This window comes from Coffea eugenioides, chromosome 2 (assembly GCF_003713205.1).
Source record: "Coffea eugenioides isolate CCC68of chromosome 2, Ceug_1.0, whole genome shotgun sequence".
NCBI lineage: Eukaryota > Viridiplantae > Streptophyta > Magnoliopsida > Gentianales > Rubiaceae > Coffea > Coffea eugenioides.
The window spans coordinates 53,856,035-53,869,364 of record NC_040036.1 but is presented as its reverse complement, the minus strand read 5'-3'; positions in this window follow the sequence as shown (position 1 = coordinate 53,869,364).

The window sequence follows — 13,330 nt, the reverse complement described above, 5'->3', positions numbered from 1 at the left end:
CAAATAATATAGTGATCCTAATGGTGCAGCTTCAATCGTCATCTTCATCTGCAGCTCCACCCTGAGGTGGAGTAATGCTTAAATGATCCTCGATACGTGCCAAGCGAGTATCCATCCTCTGCAACTGGAAAAATAAATTAAAATTAGTAGCACAAGACTATGGTACAAGTAGAACTACCATTTTCAAAATTAGCCATACTCCACAAAAAAACCAATAATTGCAACATCTGAGTCAATGAAAATGAGAAACAAGTAGAACTACTCCAGAATGAAATAATACCTCTATCAGACCAGCATGAGATGATCTCGAACATTGTTGTTTAATATCATAACCCACTCACATTCAACAAGAGCAGATGCATTGATTTCCATGGTTCATGCAGTTGAATTCCAGCCCCAGCCCTTAACATGTTTAAGAGAATCCTTTTTACCATTTAATACATACATATCAGAGTTTGCAGGAAAGTGTGATGGATCCTAAAGCTAGCATGGATAGCATGAGGGTGCCAGTACTTCCAAGTACAGATGTCCCTAGTAGCAGTAAAAGTAGAAATTATACCAGAAGTTACTCAGATACCGTAGACTATGATAAAACACATAGCAGTCAAATGTGTAGACATTGTAATAGCATGATAGCCCAGCAACTAGGCAGATCCTCTGCTCCATTTCTGTAAAAAAAACTGGGCAACTTCATGAAGCCTATCAGACCAAATGCTTAAGGAAAACTTTAACTAAGTCCAAACCTATAAACCAATTAAGCAATTTACACATATCAACAGTCCTAACATATACTGCAATCACCACATGCGACAACTAATATCTTTGAGGCAGGGTGTTTTAGACTAAAAACTAAGAAAGCCAGGACAAAGTTTCTTTGCAGCTTCGGCATGGCTTCTTAAAGATTTTATTTTTTTGGTAGGCTAGCTAGCTACTTAGAACTTGGTATTAACTAGCTGTGGTTCTCAGATTGCTGCTTTTTCTTTTTTTTCTCTTTCATGTTTCTGCAATGCAATATTGATTGCTACTTTTCCTTTTTTTCTCTTTCATGTTTCTGCAGTACAATATTGATCCACGTTAATCCCATGCTGCCTCCACATGAAAGCAATAGCTAACTGCTAACCTCCAGTAAAATTAATCAAAATAAAAGAAAAAGTATGTGGATGCAGCCGCAACAGTCCTCAAACAGGAGACCAAATGCATCAACAAATTACACCAACGGCCACGAATAAGAGACAAACCGAAAAATTGCCAAATCAGAAAAGCAAATACAACAAGCCGAAACAACAACAACGCCCAATAAATTGCCAAATCAGAAAAGCCAATTCAATTCAGAAAAGAAAAACCCCAGAAAAATAAAAGAAAATCAGGAAAAAAAAATTCATACCCTTATGCTGTTTCTAAGTAACAGAGCACAGTCACGAATTTGAAAGCCATTTGCCAAGTGAAAAGAAAATGTGCAGTGCAAATGGGACACAAAATTGGTTGGGGAGTCCTGTTGTGGTTGTAAAAGTGGCAAATTAGGAGGGGGGAGAGAGGCGCAACTGCCTAGCAGAGATGGGTTCCGAAGAAGGGTCCAAGCTCTACAATGGCCGAGATCTTCCGACGCTTCCGACGAGAAAGCTGTGCCCAGATTTCGCCTGATGAGAACGGCTACAGCTCTACAAAAGAGAAGAGCTTCCGACGAGAAGGCCGCGAGATTCCGACGACCAAGCTGTGACCAAGATTTCGCCTGACGAGAAAGATGAAAGCTCAACAAAAGAGGAGAGAGTGAGGAGTGAGCTGGATGGAGAGAGTGAAGAGAGAGTGAGACAGATTTGAATGGCGATTGGGAGCTCTGGCTTTGTGCTCAGACTGAGTAGAATGCGAGCTTATTTTTCTTTTTTTCGTAAAAGACTGACCTCGCATTTGTGAAATGCGAAGTATCTGAACTCGCATTTCACAAATGCGAAGATCACACTTTTGGAATTAACTTCAAAAATTACACCTCTTGTAGAATAACTTTATTTTTTCATCACAACTTAAGAATTTACTCTCTTTTTTTGGTTGTTTTTCTCTCCTTTTCCTATGTGTTTTTATTTTTAGCCGCCTTCCTTCTCTACCCTCAGACTCTCCCAGATCCTCTCTTCTTCTTGCTCTACTTCTCTTTTCTTCTTTTCTTTCTTCCCTTGCTGTTTCCTTTCTATTTCCTTTCCGATCTCCCTCGTTTCTTTCTTTTCTCCCCAACCCCGCAACTTTTTCCTTTCTTCCTTGCTTTCTCTTTCCTTCCGCAGCCCCTCTCTTCCTCTCAGCTCAGTTTTTCTCTCCCAAAACTCTTCCTTTCCCACAGCTGAAACCCCCTCGCAACCTTCCTTTCTTTTTTTCTCCTCAAGCTCACGGCCGAAACCCTCTTCCTCTCAGGTTTCCTACCCTCACTCAGCCCCTCTTGAAGCTCTCCCCTTTTCTTGGTTTCTTTTCCTTTTCTTCCACCAGCCGAAGACACTTTTTCTTCTCCTCAAAGCTCCTTTCTTTTCCCAGTTTTTTTTTTCTCTTCCTTGGTTCTTTCCCGTAGCCCCCTCTGCTGATTTTTCTTGGTTCTCTTCTTGCTTTTTTTTCCTTTGTTTTTCTCCTGCCCAGCCCGTAGTCTCACCAAGCTTTTTCTATCCCTCCAGCTCTCTTTCTTTCTTTGCTCTCGCTTTCTTTTGCCCTCCTATCTCTCACTCTCCGAAACCCTCTCAATCTCTCATTCTCCCCTTGCCTTTTTCCAACCCTAGCTGCCAGCTTTTTTCTTTTGTATTTTCTTTTTGTTGTTTTTTTTTCCTTCCAAATTATTCTAGGCCTCCAAGTGTCAAGCCACCTAACCCTTCCTTGCATGTGTTGTCAACTAAGAATGAGGACATTTGTCCTATTTGCATACACTCCACTTGTCTAATATCCCCCTAATACACTTGTCTTCTTATTTTCATTATATTTTTGTTTTTTTTCAAAAATCAACTTAGGTAAACATAATAAATAAAAAAATGTTAATTCTTATTGCACAATTTTCATTTATCTTAAAAAAAGTGAATCTAAAAGGTTTAAAAACAAATCTTGAATTTTTGTGAGAATTTTTCCTTTTTTAGAAATTTAATGCAAAAATACCTTAAAAATAAAAATTATAAACCTAATTTATAAAAATAAACAAAATGAACATTAACCATCATTTAATCAATAAAATATAAAAATAAAATAAAGTAAAACAAGGATAAAGTTAAAATTGAATAAAACAAGGATAAAACTAAAATTGAATAAAATAAATAAAATTTGGTGTCTACAATCTCTGTCCCTATTCACCTGATGAAATAAAAAATAAGGTCTTGGAAAATATCAGAAAATTAGTGGAGCAAATGGGTAAGAACTTTGCTGATTACCATCTAACTCCCAGCATTTCAAGAAACACCTACTCTGACCAAGTAACAAAAGAAGTGGAGAGTGAAAGGAATATTTAAGTTCTACCAGAAGATCTTCTTATGCCTTTCAAGTTAAATGCTCAGCAGCGTCATGCCTATAATCTGATTTTGGAAACGGCTTTTTCTTCTGGTGGTCAGAGTTTTTAAATTGATGGTCCTGGAGGAATTGGTAAGACCTTCTTGTATAGGTCGTTTCTTGCTACTTTAAGATCCCAGGGACACATTGCTATTGCTGTTGCTACATCAGGCATTGCAACATCTATTCTTCTGGGGGGAAAAACATCGCATTCTAGATTTAAAATATCATTAGATTTTTCTAAAATTAAGACCTGCCAACTTAGTAAACAGGGCAGTGTTGCAATATTGCTTTTTCAGGCAAAATTAATTTTGTGGGACGAAGCTAAAATGGCCAAACGACAAACTATTGAAGCTTTTTATGATTTGCTCAGAGATATAATGGATTGTGACCTTCCTTTCGGAGGAAAATTGGTTGTGTTTGGTGGCGACTTTCGGCAAACCCTGCCAGTTATTAAACAGGCTACAAAAGAAGTTCTTATAAAATCCAGCCTTGCTAATTCTTCTTTGTGGCCTAAATTACAAAAGCTCAAGTTGACATAAAATATGCGAGCGATCTGAGATCCGGCATTCTAAAACTTTTTATTAAGAGTAGGCGAAGAAAGAGAACTTGTCGATGCACAAGGTGAAATAACTTTACCTAGCGACATAGTCATTCCTTATAATGAAAAAGAAGAATCTTTGAACAGGTTATCAACTTTTCCCTTTCAAGTGCTACTTTTAGCAGGTCTTTGCTCTGCAGTTCACCATGTATATATCCTAACTCAGATTTCTTATAAACAGGTTGATGGAATCTCTTTTTCCAGATTTAACAACCTATTCAAACGATCCTTATAGTATGATCAATAGATGCATTTTTTCTCCAAAAAATAGTTCTATTGATGAAATAAATGATATGATGATTAAAAGATTTTCAGGAAATCTTCATGTTTATATAAGTTATGATAGAACTGTTGATCCACGGCATCAAGGAGATTATGAGGATTTCCTTAATTCTCAAAATCCAAAAGGTCTTCCTCCTCACAAGTTGTTGCTTAAAGAAAATTGTCCGATAATGCTTTTAAGGAACTTGAACCCTGCAGAAGGATTGTGCAATGGTACACAACTCATATGCAGAGAGTTAAAACAAAATACTATCTCTGCTGAGATAGCTAGGGGTGTGCAAAGTCGAAAAATTCTGATTTACCGGCCGATTTCGAATTGAATTCGGAATTTCAAAATCGGTAAATCTGTAATTCTGAATGGAATTCGGTAATTTCAATTTCGAACTAGTTGAAATCGGGTCGAATTCGAAAATATAATTTTTGAAATCGGTAATTCCGATTTCGAATTTACAGATTGGGAATTCGAAATAGGAAAATATAATTTCAATTAGATTTATAATATTTATATATATAATATAATATTGTTTAACAATATGTTATATATGTAATATATAATTTAAATTATTAACATAATAAGTTAAATTGCAAAACAACTTCCAAAAAGACAAAGAAGCAAAAGTGCAAATTGCAAAACCTAATCTTCCGCCTCTTCCTCATTCCTCAATTCGTCTCTGAGAAACCTTCCTTCCTCCTCGGCTCCGCCTCCACGGCCAGTCTTGAGTCTTCAGTCTAGAATCGAGAGTCAAGAAGCCGAGAAGGAGCTCAACTATTCTGCCTTCAGCTTTCCTACTTCCTCAACTTTCATCTTCACTCTCTCTCACTCTCGGTTTCACCTTCATCTTCAAGCCATCATCAGCTAGCCATCAAGATCCTTCATCTTCAAGGACAAATTGAGGTACGCGGGTGATTTTACTTAGCTTTCCCTTATGTTCCTAGTTTATTTTTCTTAGGCATTTCATCAAACAGCATCTAAGTAGGAGAGTTGGGGGAGTTTCCTCTCTATACTCGTACTCTTTCTCTCTCTCTCTCTCTTTATACTCGTACTCGGTTGAGCAGCTCCAGCCAATCAATTTTCACACAGACCTTATCATCAGAGAATACATGACTGTTTCTCTTAAGTATAGCTGCTATTGTGTATCCCAGGGCCATCAAACCACCAAGAAACCGCACGCTAACTTTAAAGTTATTCTTGGTGATATTACAAATGGAGAATCTGTGACCCACTCCTATGATTTCAGTAGCATAATAGAACTCGTCAAGACACTTGCAAATTTATTTTTTTTACATATATTGACCGCTCCCCACATAATAAAACAATGCTCCAAACTTAATGTGTGATGACCCCACCGTACCCAGAGGCGTACCAAAGGGCTCAGCGGATCACCTGCCTATCTCGCGCCAGGACTTGATACTCTAAAACAAGAAAATAGAGTTCACGCCAAAAGAAAGTTCTATTTAAACTATTACATCTTCAAAAGTTGTGCAAACTATTACATCAAGCCATACATACCACTAGTACCAGAAAGTAAACTATAGAAAAGCTGGTGACTATAACCACCGCAACCAAAATATACATCTTACTTGTCAGCTTATAACAAATACAAATTCAACTATTCTATAACCAAAAATCTATACACCTTCCCGAACTTTCCCCGCGTCGGCCCCTGCTAAGGAAAACAAATGGAACGGGGTAAGCTATATGCTTAGTGAATAATCAGGGGTATTTTTATCTTTTCACGTGCTACAGTGCTCGGATTGAGCTGAATTTTACAGGCAGCTATAAAATATCATTCCCTACAACTTTCATATTTTGTGCTAAGCCTAATTCGGCCCCCATCATGGTCAAACAGAATCGGGCAGAACAGAACAATGAAGAATCTCAATTCTGGAATTTAAGGTATTCAAGGTATAATTTCCCATTTCTAACTTAAAACCACTACTCCTACCTCCTATACAAGCCTACATACACCATATGCCATCCAAACAACAAAAATTACAAGTGAACCATTCAAAACCCTAACTCAAAATTCATCACTACAATCATCAAAATCACTTAAATTAGATATCACCAAGCAAGAATACAAGTTACTACATAACTTAAACAAGACTAAGGGGAAGGAAGAAGATGGTCAGCCATAATACCTCAATAAAAGGCTTGCAAGAGATATCCTTCACCTTTCCTTGCAAAATTTAGTTCCCCAAACTTCCTAAACTCTCAAATTAGAAGTTAATCGGTTTAGTTTTCTTGATTTTTCACTCAAACAAGCTAAACTCAAGATGGATTGAGATGGTTTCCTCTCTCTTTTTTCCTCTCAAACTCACGGTTGGAAGGCTGAAAATGAAGGCTCAAATAAAGCTTCAAGAAGGTTAAAATGATAGGAATTAATTTGGGTCAAAGTTAACAAGTGTCACACTTTGATTGGAAGTCAAATTTTGTTCTTTTCTCTCTTATTTTTGGTCCAATATGTCGGCTGCCTTGAGGATATTTTGGGGCTAATTTTAATCAATTAATAGCAAGGAGATTAAGGTAATAAAGTAGTGTTCAAGTGGTGCACTCACTCGGTAACAAACGGTACCCGTCGGTTCAACCAGTTTTTTCTTAAATCGCGTATACTAGGGTTTTAACTTATAATTCACTAACTTATGATTCTTACTTCTAATCACACACTTAATATCATCTAAACTCACCCTTAATCACCGAATTTGGTGCACACATCTCACCAAGTGAGCCCACGGTCAAAATACGCAAAAAATCCTAATTTACCCGAACTAAGAACTTAAAGGGAAAACCCTTGATTCTATGGTTGATTGCAATTACTGAGGGTGTGAATGAGTAGTAAATCTATTAGAAAGGAATAAATGCCAAATAAAAGGAATTTTTAAGCAAAATGTGAGGAATTTTACAATTCCATTGATTACAATTAGGGTTTCGATTAAAAATGAGAGATTTAAGAAAATCGGTTGGTCACAAGTAAATTAGGGTTTTTTATTAGACTTTAGGGTTTCTAGTCTTTTAAAACAAAATAAGGTTTTAAATCAAATCCAAAGAAATAAGTTTCAGTATTTTCTTTAAAAACAATCTCCTAACATTCGATGTATCACAATCTCCCCTCCTTCAAAGAATTTCGTCCTCGAAATTGCAACCAACGAGCTATGGGTTTAAATACTCTAATATCTCATTAACAAGTTCATCATTGTTAATAAAATTTACCTTCAAAAGTTTGTCCCTCTATGTATTCCAATCCAAGACCCAACCGTGTAATTCTTAGCTTAAAGTCGCAATGGTCTTTAGATGTCTTGTAAAACGAGTAAAAGAAACCTCAATACGATGAAAAATAGGGAGGGTACCTTCGATGATTGCCAATGAGTCTGTCACCTCTTGATTTCCTATTGCATAGGTCCTTACCGGTACTTTCGGTCGATTACCCGTTGCATTGGTCGGTTTAGACGTGTTCCCTTCTGCCCTTGGCAAATTTCCTTCTTTTGGCAGGTGAGGGCACTGAGCAATCAGGTACTCAGCACTATCACATCGGTAGCATTTCCGAACTTGTCATTTCTTCCAACAATTATCTTCCATGTGGTTAGCAGCCCCACAAAATTCACATGCCATTCTAGGTCCTGATGTCGGATCTCCTCGTGAGGTACCCCTTTGGGTCTCTCTCCCTGCCTGACCCTTCTCAAAATGTCCTTGATTTGGGATCCCTGTGGATCGTGGATCATCTATTTCTCGGCCCATCTTAAATGGTGGCTCGCTCCTCGAACTCTGTCCCTCTATATAACTGCTTGGATCCGATTGTTTCCTTTTCTTATCATGAAAAGCCTTTACTTGACTCTTAGTACTTTCAATTCTTTGTGCCTTTTCAATAGCTTGACTATATGTCTCCAATTGAGCAGCTGCCAGTGCCTCTTGAATCTCTACATTTAAACCCTGAACAAGCCGACGAATTCTCTTCCGGTCTGTCAGTACTAACTCTGGAGCAAAACGAGAGACTTTGGTAAATTACGTCTCGTACTCCGCCACACTCATAGTCCTTTGAAATAGGCATATGAACTCATCCTCTCGCCTTTCTTGAACAAGTGGCAGTAAGTACTTCTCATTAACCTCACGAGTGGAATTAACCCATGTCCATGGGGTCTACTCTCTCTCCCATTTGGCTCGAATCACATTCCACTAGGCACGAGCCACTCCCACAAATTGGAAAACGGCGAAAGCTATCTGCCGTTCCTCCGGGTATCCTAATGCAGCGAATATATCTAACATTCGATCCAACCAACTCTCCGCTATATCAGGGTTAGGTCCACCCAAAAATTTTGGCGGTAGAAACTTCTGAAACCGTTCTAAGGCATGGTCCTCTCTCTTATGATTTCCGGGATGCTGTACCTGGCCTTGACCATGTTGGTTGACCATCCGTTCTAACAAATCAGCCATTCGCTGTATGGCTGTAGCTACTTGGGTCTCGACTTGTATATTTGCATTTTCATTTGTTACCCCTTCGGTTCCTTGTCCTCGTCCTCTACCCCCACCACGAGTCTCCATTTAATTGTTTTATAGTTTCTATAATTGGGACAAAATATGGTACGAGTTCAAAACGTTGAAAAATTATAAATGCACGAATTAGCCAAGACAGCAAAATATCATACACGAAACTATATACATATATCTACAATTCATGCCAAAATATACACATATCAGTTCACAGCTAGCCATCATTCAACCAACACAAAACATGTTACTTCATGAGCACACCGGCTCCAAAAAGTCAACAAAACAACTCTGAGGAACGGCTTTAGCGGAAATCCCCTACAGAGCCTATAGAGTCTATCGCATCCATCGGCCCTGCTCCGCCAGCCCTAGGTGGCGCCTCGGCAGCCATATCTAAGAGAACCTCACAGTCTAGCATAATACCCCGAGCTCTCTCTCTCATCTGCCCCTTCAAAGCGAAGAGGTGGCGGTGGATCTCCTCAAACTGACGACCAAGGGTATGCATCCGTTCCTCCTCAACTCGTAACCCCTCCTCGAGGTCACACAGGCGCACGGCCTGTCCATGGCTCACTCTTCTGGCTTCTTCCAACTGTGCCCTCAAAGTGTCAACTGTCTTACCTAGGTAACGACGCTCGTCATCTATAGCCATAACTATTTCGTCAGGGTATCCATATGTATGTCGACACTCACACGATCGACTCATCTGACCGAAGGGATAATATAGCCTATAAGGTTCCCTCACCCTCCTCTAATATCTGAGGACTCGTCGGCACACCGCTCGGTTCACCAACCCACCTACACCCGTAGCTCGTACTCCAGCACCCCTAGGTCTACCGGTATTGCTAGGTCCACCAGCCTCCATACCTACACAACAAAATATCACCTAATCAGTTCTCCGGCATTTCATCTTAATAGATACGATTCAATTTAAAGACAATCGAATACGTATATGTTTTATAACACATTTTTCAACTGCCCAAGTCCTCCAACCTAGGCGCTCTGATACCACCTGTAACGACCCCACCGTACCCAGAGGCGTACCAAAGGGCTTAGCGGATCGCCTGCCTAACTCGCGCCAGGACTCGATACTCTAAAACGAGAAAATAAAGTTCCCGCCAAAAGAAAGTTCTATTTAAACTATTACATCTTCAAAAATTGTGCAAACTATGACATCAAACCATACATACCACTAGTACCAGAAAGTTAATCCTAAAAAAGCTGGTGACTATAACCACCACAACCAAAATATACATCTTACTTGTCAGCTTATAACAAATACAAATTCAACTATTTTATAACCAAAAGTCTATAAACCTTCCCGAACTTTCCTCGTGTCGGTCCCTGCTAAGGAAAACAAATGGAACGGGGTAAACTATATGCTTAGTGAATAATCAGGGGTATTTTTATTTTTCACATGCTACAGTGCTCGAATTGAGTTAAAATTTTACAGGCAGCTATAAAATATCATTCCCTACAACTTTCATGTTTTGTGCAAAACCTAATTCGACCCCCGTCATGGTCAAACAGAACCAGGCAGAACATAACAATGAAGAATCTCAATTCTGGAATTTAAGGTATTCAAGGTATAACTTCCTATTTCTAGCTTAAAACCACTACTCCTACCTCCTATACAAGCCTACATGCACCATATACCATCCAAACAACAAGAATTACAAGTGAACCATTCAAAACCCTAACTCAAAATTCATCACTACAATCATCAAAATCACTTAAATTAGATATCACCAAGCAAGAATACAAGTTACTACATAACTTAAACAAGACTAAGGGGAAGGAAGAAGATGGTCAGCCATAATACCTCAATAAAAGTCTTGCAAGAGATATACTTCACCTTTCCTTGCAAAATTTAGTTCCCCAAACTTCCTAAACTCTCAAATTAGAAGTTAATCGGTTTAGTTTTCTTGATTTTTCACTCAAACAAGCTAAGCTCAAGATGGATTAAGATGGTTTCCTCTCTCTTTTTTCCTCTCAAACTCACAGCTGGAAGGCTGAAAATGAAGGCTCAAATGAAGCTTCAAGAAGGTTAAAATGATAGAAATTAATTTGGGTCAAAGTTGACAAGTGTCACACTTTGATTGGAAGTCAAATTTTGTTCTTTTCTCTCTTATTTTTGGTCCAATATTTTGGCTGCCTTAAGGATATTTTGGGGCTGATTTTAATCAATTAATAGCAAGAAAATTAAGGTAATAAAGTAGTGTTCAAGTGGTGCACTCACTCGGTAACAAACGGTACCCGTCGGTTCAACTCATTTTTTCTTAAATCGCGTATACTAGGGTTTTAACTTATAATTCACTAACTTATGATTCTTATTTCTAATCACACACTTAATATCATCTAAACTCACCCTTAATCACCGAATTTAGTTCACACATCTCACCAAGTGAGCACACAGTCAAAATACGCAAAAAAACCCTAATTTACCTGAACTAAGAACTTAAAGGGAAAACCCTTGATTCTATGGTTGATTGCAATTACTGAGGGTGTGAATGAGTAGTAAAGCTATTAAAAAGGAATAAATGCCAAATAAAAGGAATTTTTAAGCAAAATGTGAGGGATTTTACAATTTCATTGATTACAATTAGGGTTTCAATTAAAAATGAGAGATTTAAGAAAACTAGTTAGTCACAAGTAAACTAGGGTTTTTGATTAGACTTTAGTGTTTCTAGTCTTTTAAAACAAAATAAGGTTTTAAATCAAATCCAAAGAAATAAACTTCAGTATCTTCTTTAAAAACAATCTCCTAACATTCGGTGTATCACATAATGTATGAACAGTCGACAAATGAAAGATAATTACATTATCTGCTCTTAACTCAAAACTTCTTATCCAGTTACAACTTTCAATGTCTATGTCATAGTGCTACAAACCAAAAAAGCAGCCATCATACCATGTAAATAAAAGTACAACTGGTTTGATTCAATACTTACAAAAGTAGTATAGTATACATATCCTTAATAGCTCATCTGTTTTAGGACAGCAAACATTAAGAATCTCAGTGCAACAGAAGCAACAGATGCATATCTCTGTCATAACTAGCTAAACCGATATATCTTCCTATAATTGTAGTTACAAATAGCATTATATATCCAAACCTCCGTGCAGCATTTACTAAAGCATAATTTCATGCTAGACAAGCAAAATGACAACCAAGCAAGTAGGAGAGTTGGGAGAGTATATTTTGCTCAATTCTGTGACATTCATTTAGATTTCGGGTTAATTTTGTTTGGAATATGGTGGTTTGTCAGATTACTTGTTTTTTTCTCCCCTGCTATTGGATTCATGCTTTATGGCCTCTGTGGCTTTGCCACTGTTTCTGTCCACCTATCTGACCTTCCTAAGTGTTTGTGTTGTGTATGTGCATTTTTCCTTTTAAGTTATTGCCATGGAAGAGTATTGTCTAATCTATTGCATATATTGGGAAACATATCTTAATTTTATTTTCATTTTCTTTTGCATACCAGTAAACATGTCCACTTTTAAGGAGATAGAAGGTTCAAGTGATTCAACGTCATCTTCATGTCTAGCTCCTGCTTCCAACAGCTATGAAGAATCTGGCCTTGGTGTTAAGAAGAAGAGAGGTGAGTACAAGAAAAGGTCACCAGCTTGGGATCATTTTCAGCCTCACTATGTCCAAGGTGTTCGTCATGGCATATGTAACTACTATACGAAAATGATAGCTGCTGATCCGAAGTCTAATGGTACTATTCCTCTCTTATCCCATATTCAATCATGTGAAACGAATCTTGCAAATAAGTGTAAGGGGCAAGGTATATTATACTTGGGAGAAGTTGGTACTCTTGGGGGGGATGTTAAGAGTGCACTTGTTAGTTAGAAGTATGACCCTGATACAATTAGAAAAAATATTGCTTATATGTTGATTGTTGATGAATTGCCATTCAAACATGTAGAAGGTAAAGGATTTCAGCATGTCATGAGAACTGCTTGTCCTTCTTTTAAAATTCCTTCAAGGTGGACAATTACTAGAGATTGCTATCAACTTTATTTAGATGAAAAAATTAAGTTGAAGAATATGTTGAGGCATAGTGCTGTTAGAGTTTGTCTTACCACTGATTGTTGGACATCTATCCAGCGAATAAATTATATGTGTTTGACAGCTCACTTTATTGACTGTGATTGGCTATTTGAACAAAAGAATTTTAAATTTTTGGCCAATTAGTAGTCATAAAGGGAATGAAATTGGGAAGAGTATTGAGAAATGCTTATTAGAGTGGGGGATTGATGATGTTTTCATAGTAATAGTTGACAATGCTTCTTCAAATGACACGGCTGTGCAATATTTGGCTGGAAAATTGCAAAATTGGGGTAAAGCTATATTAGGGGGAAAGTGGATTCATATAAGATGTGTAACTCACATAATCAATTTGATTGTGACTGATGGCCTAAAAAAATTTGAGAGGTCCATTGATTCTATCCGAACAGCT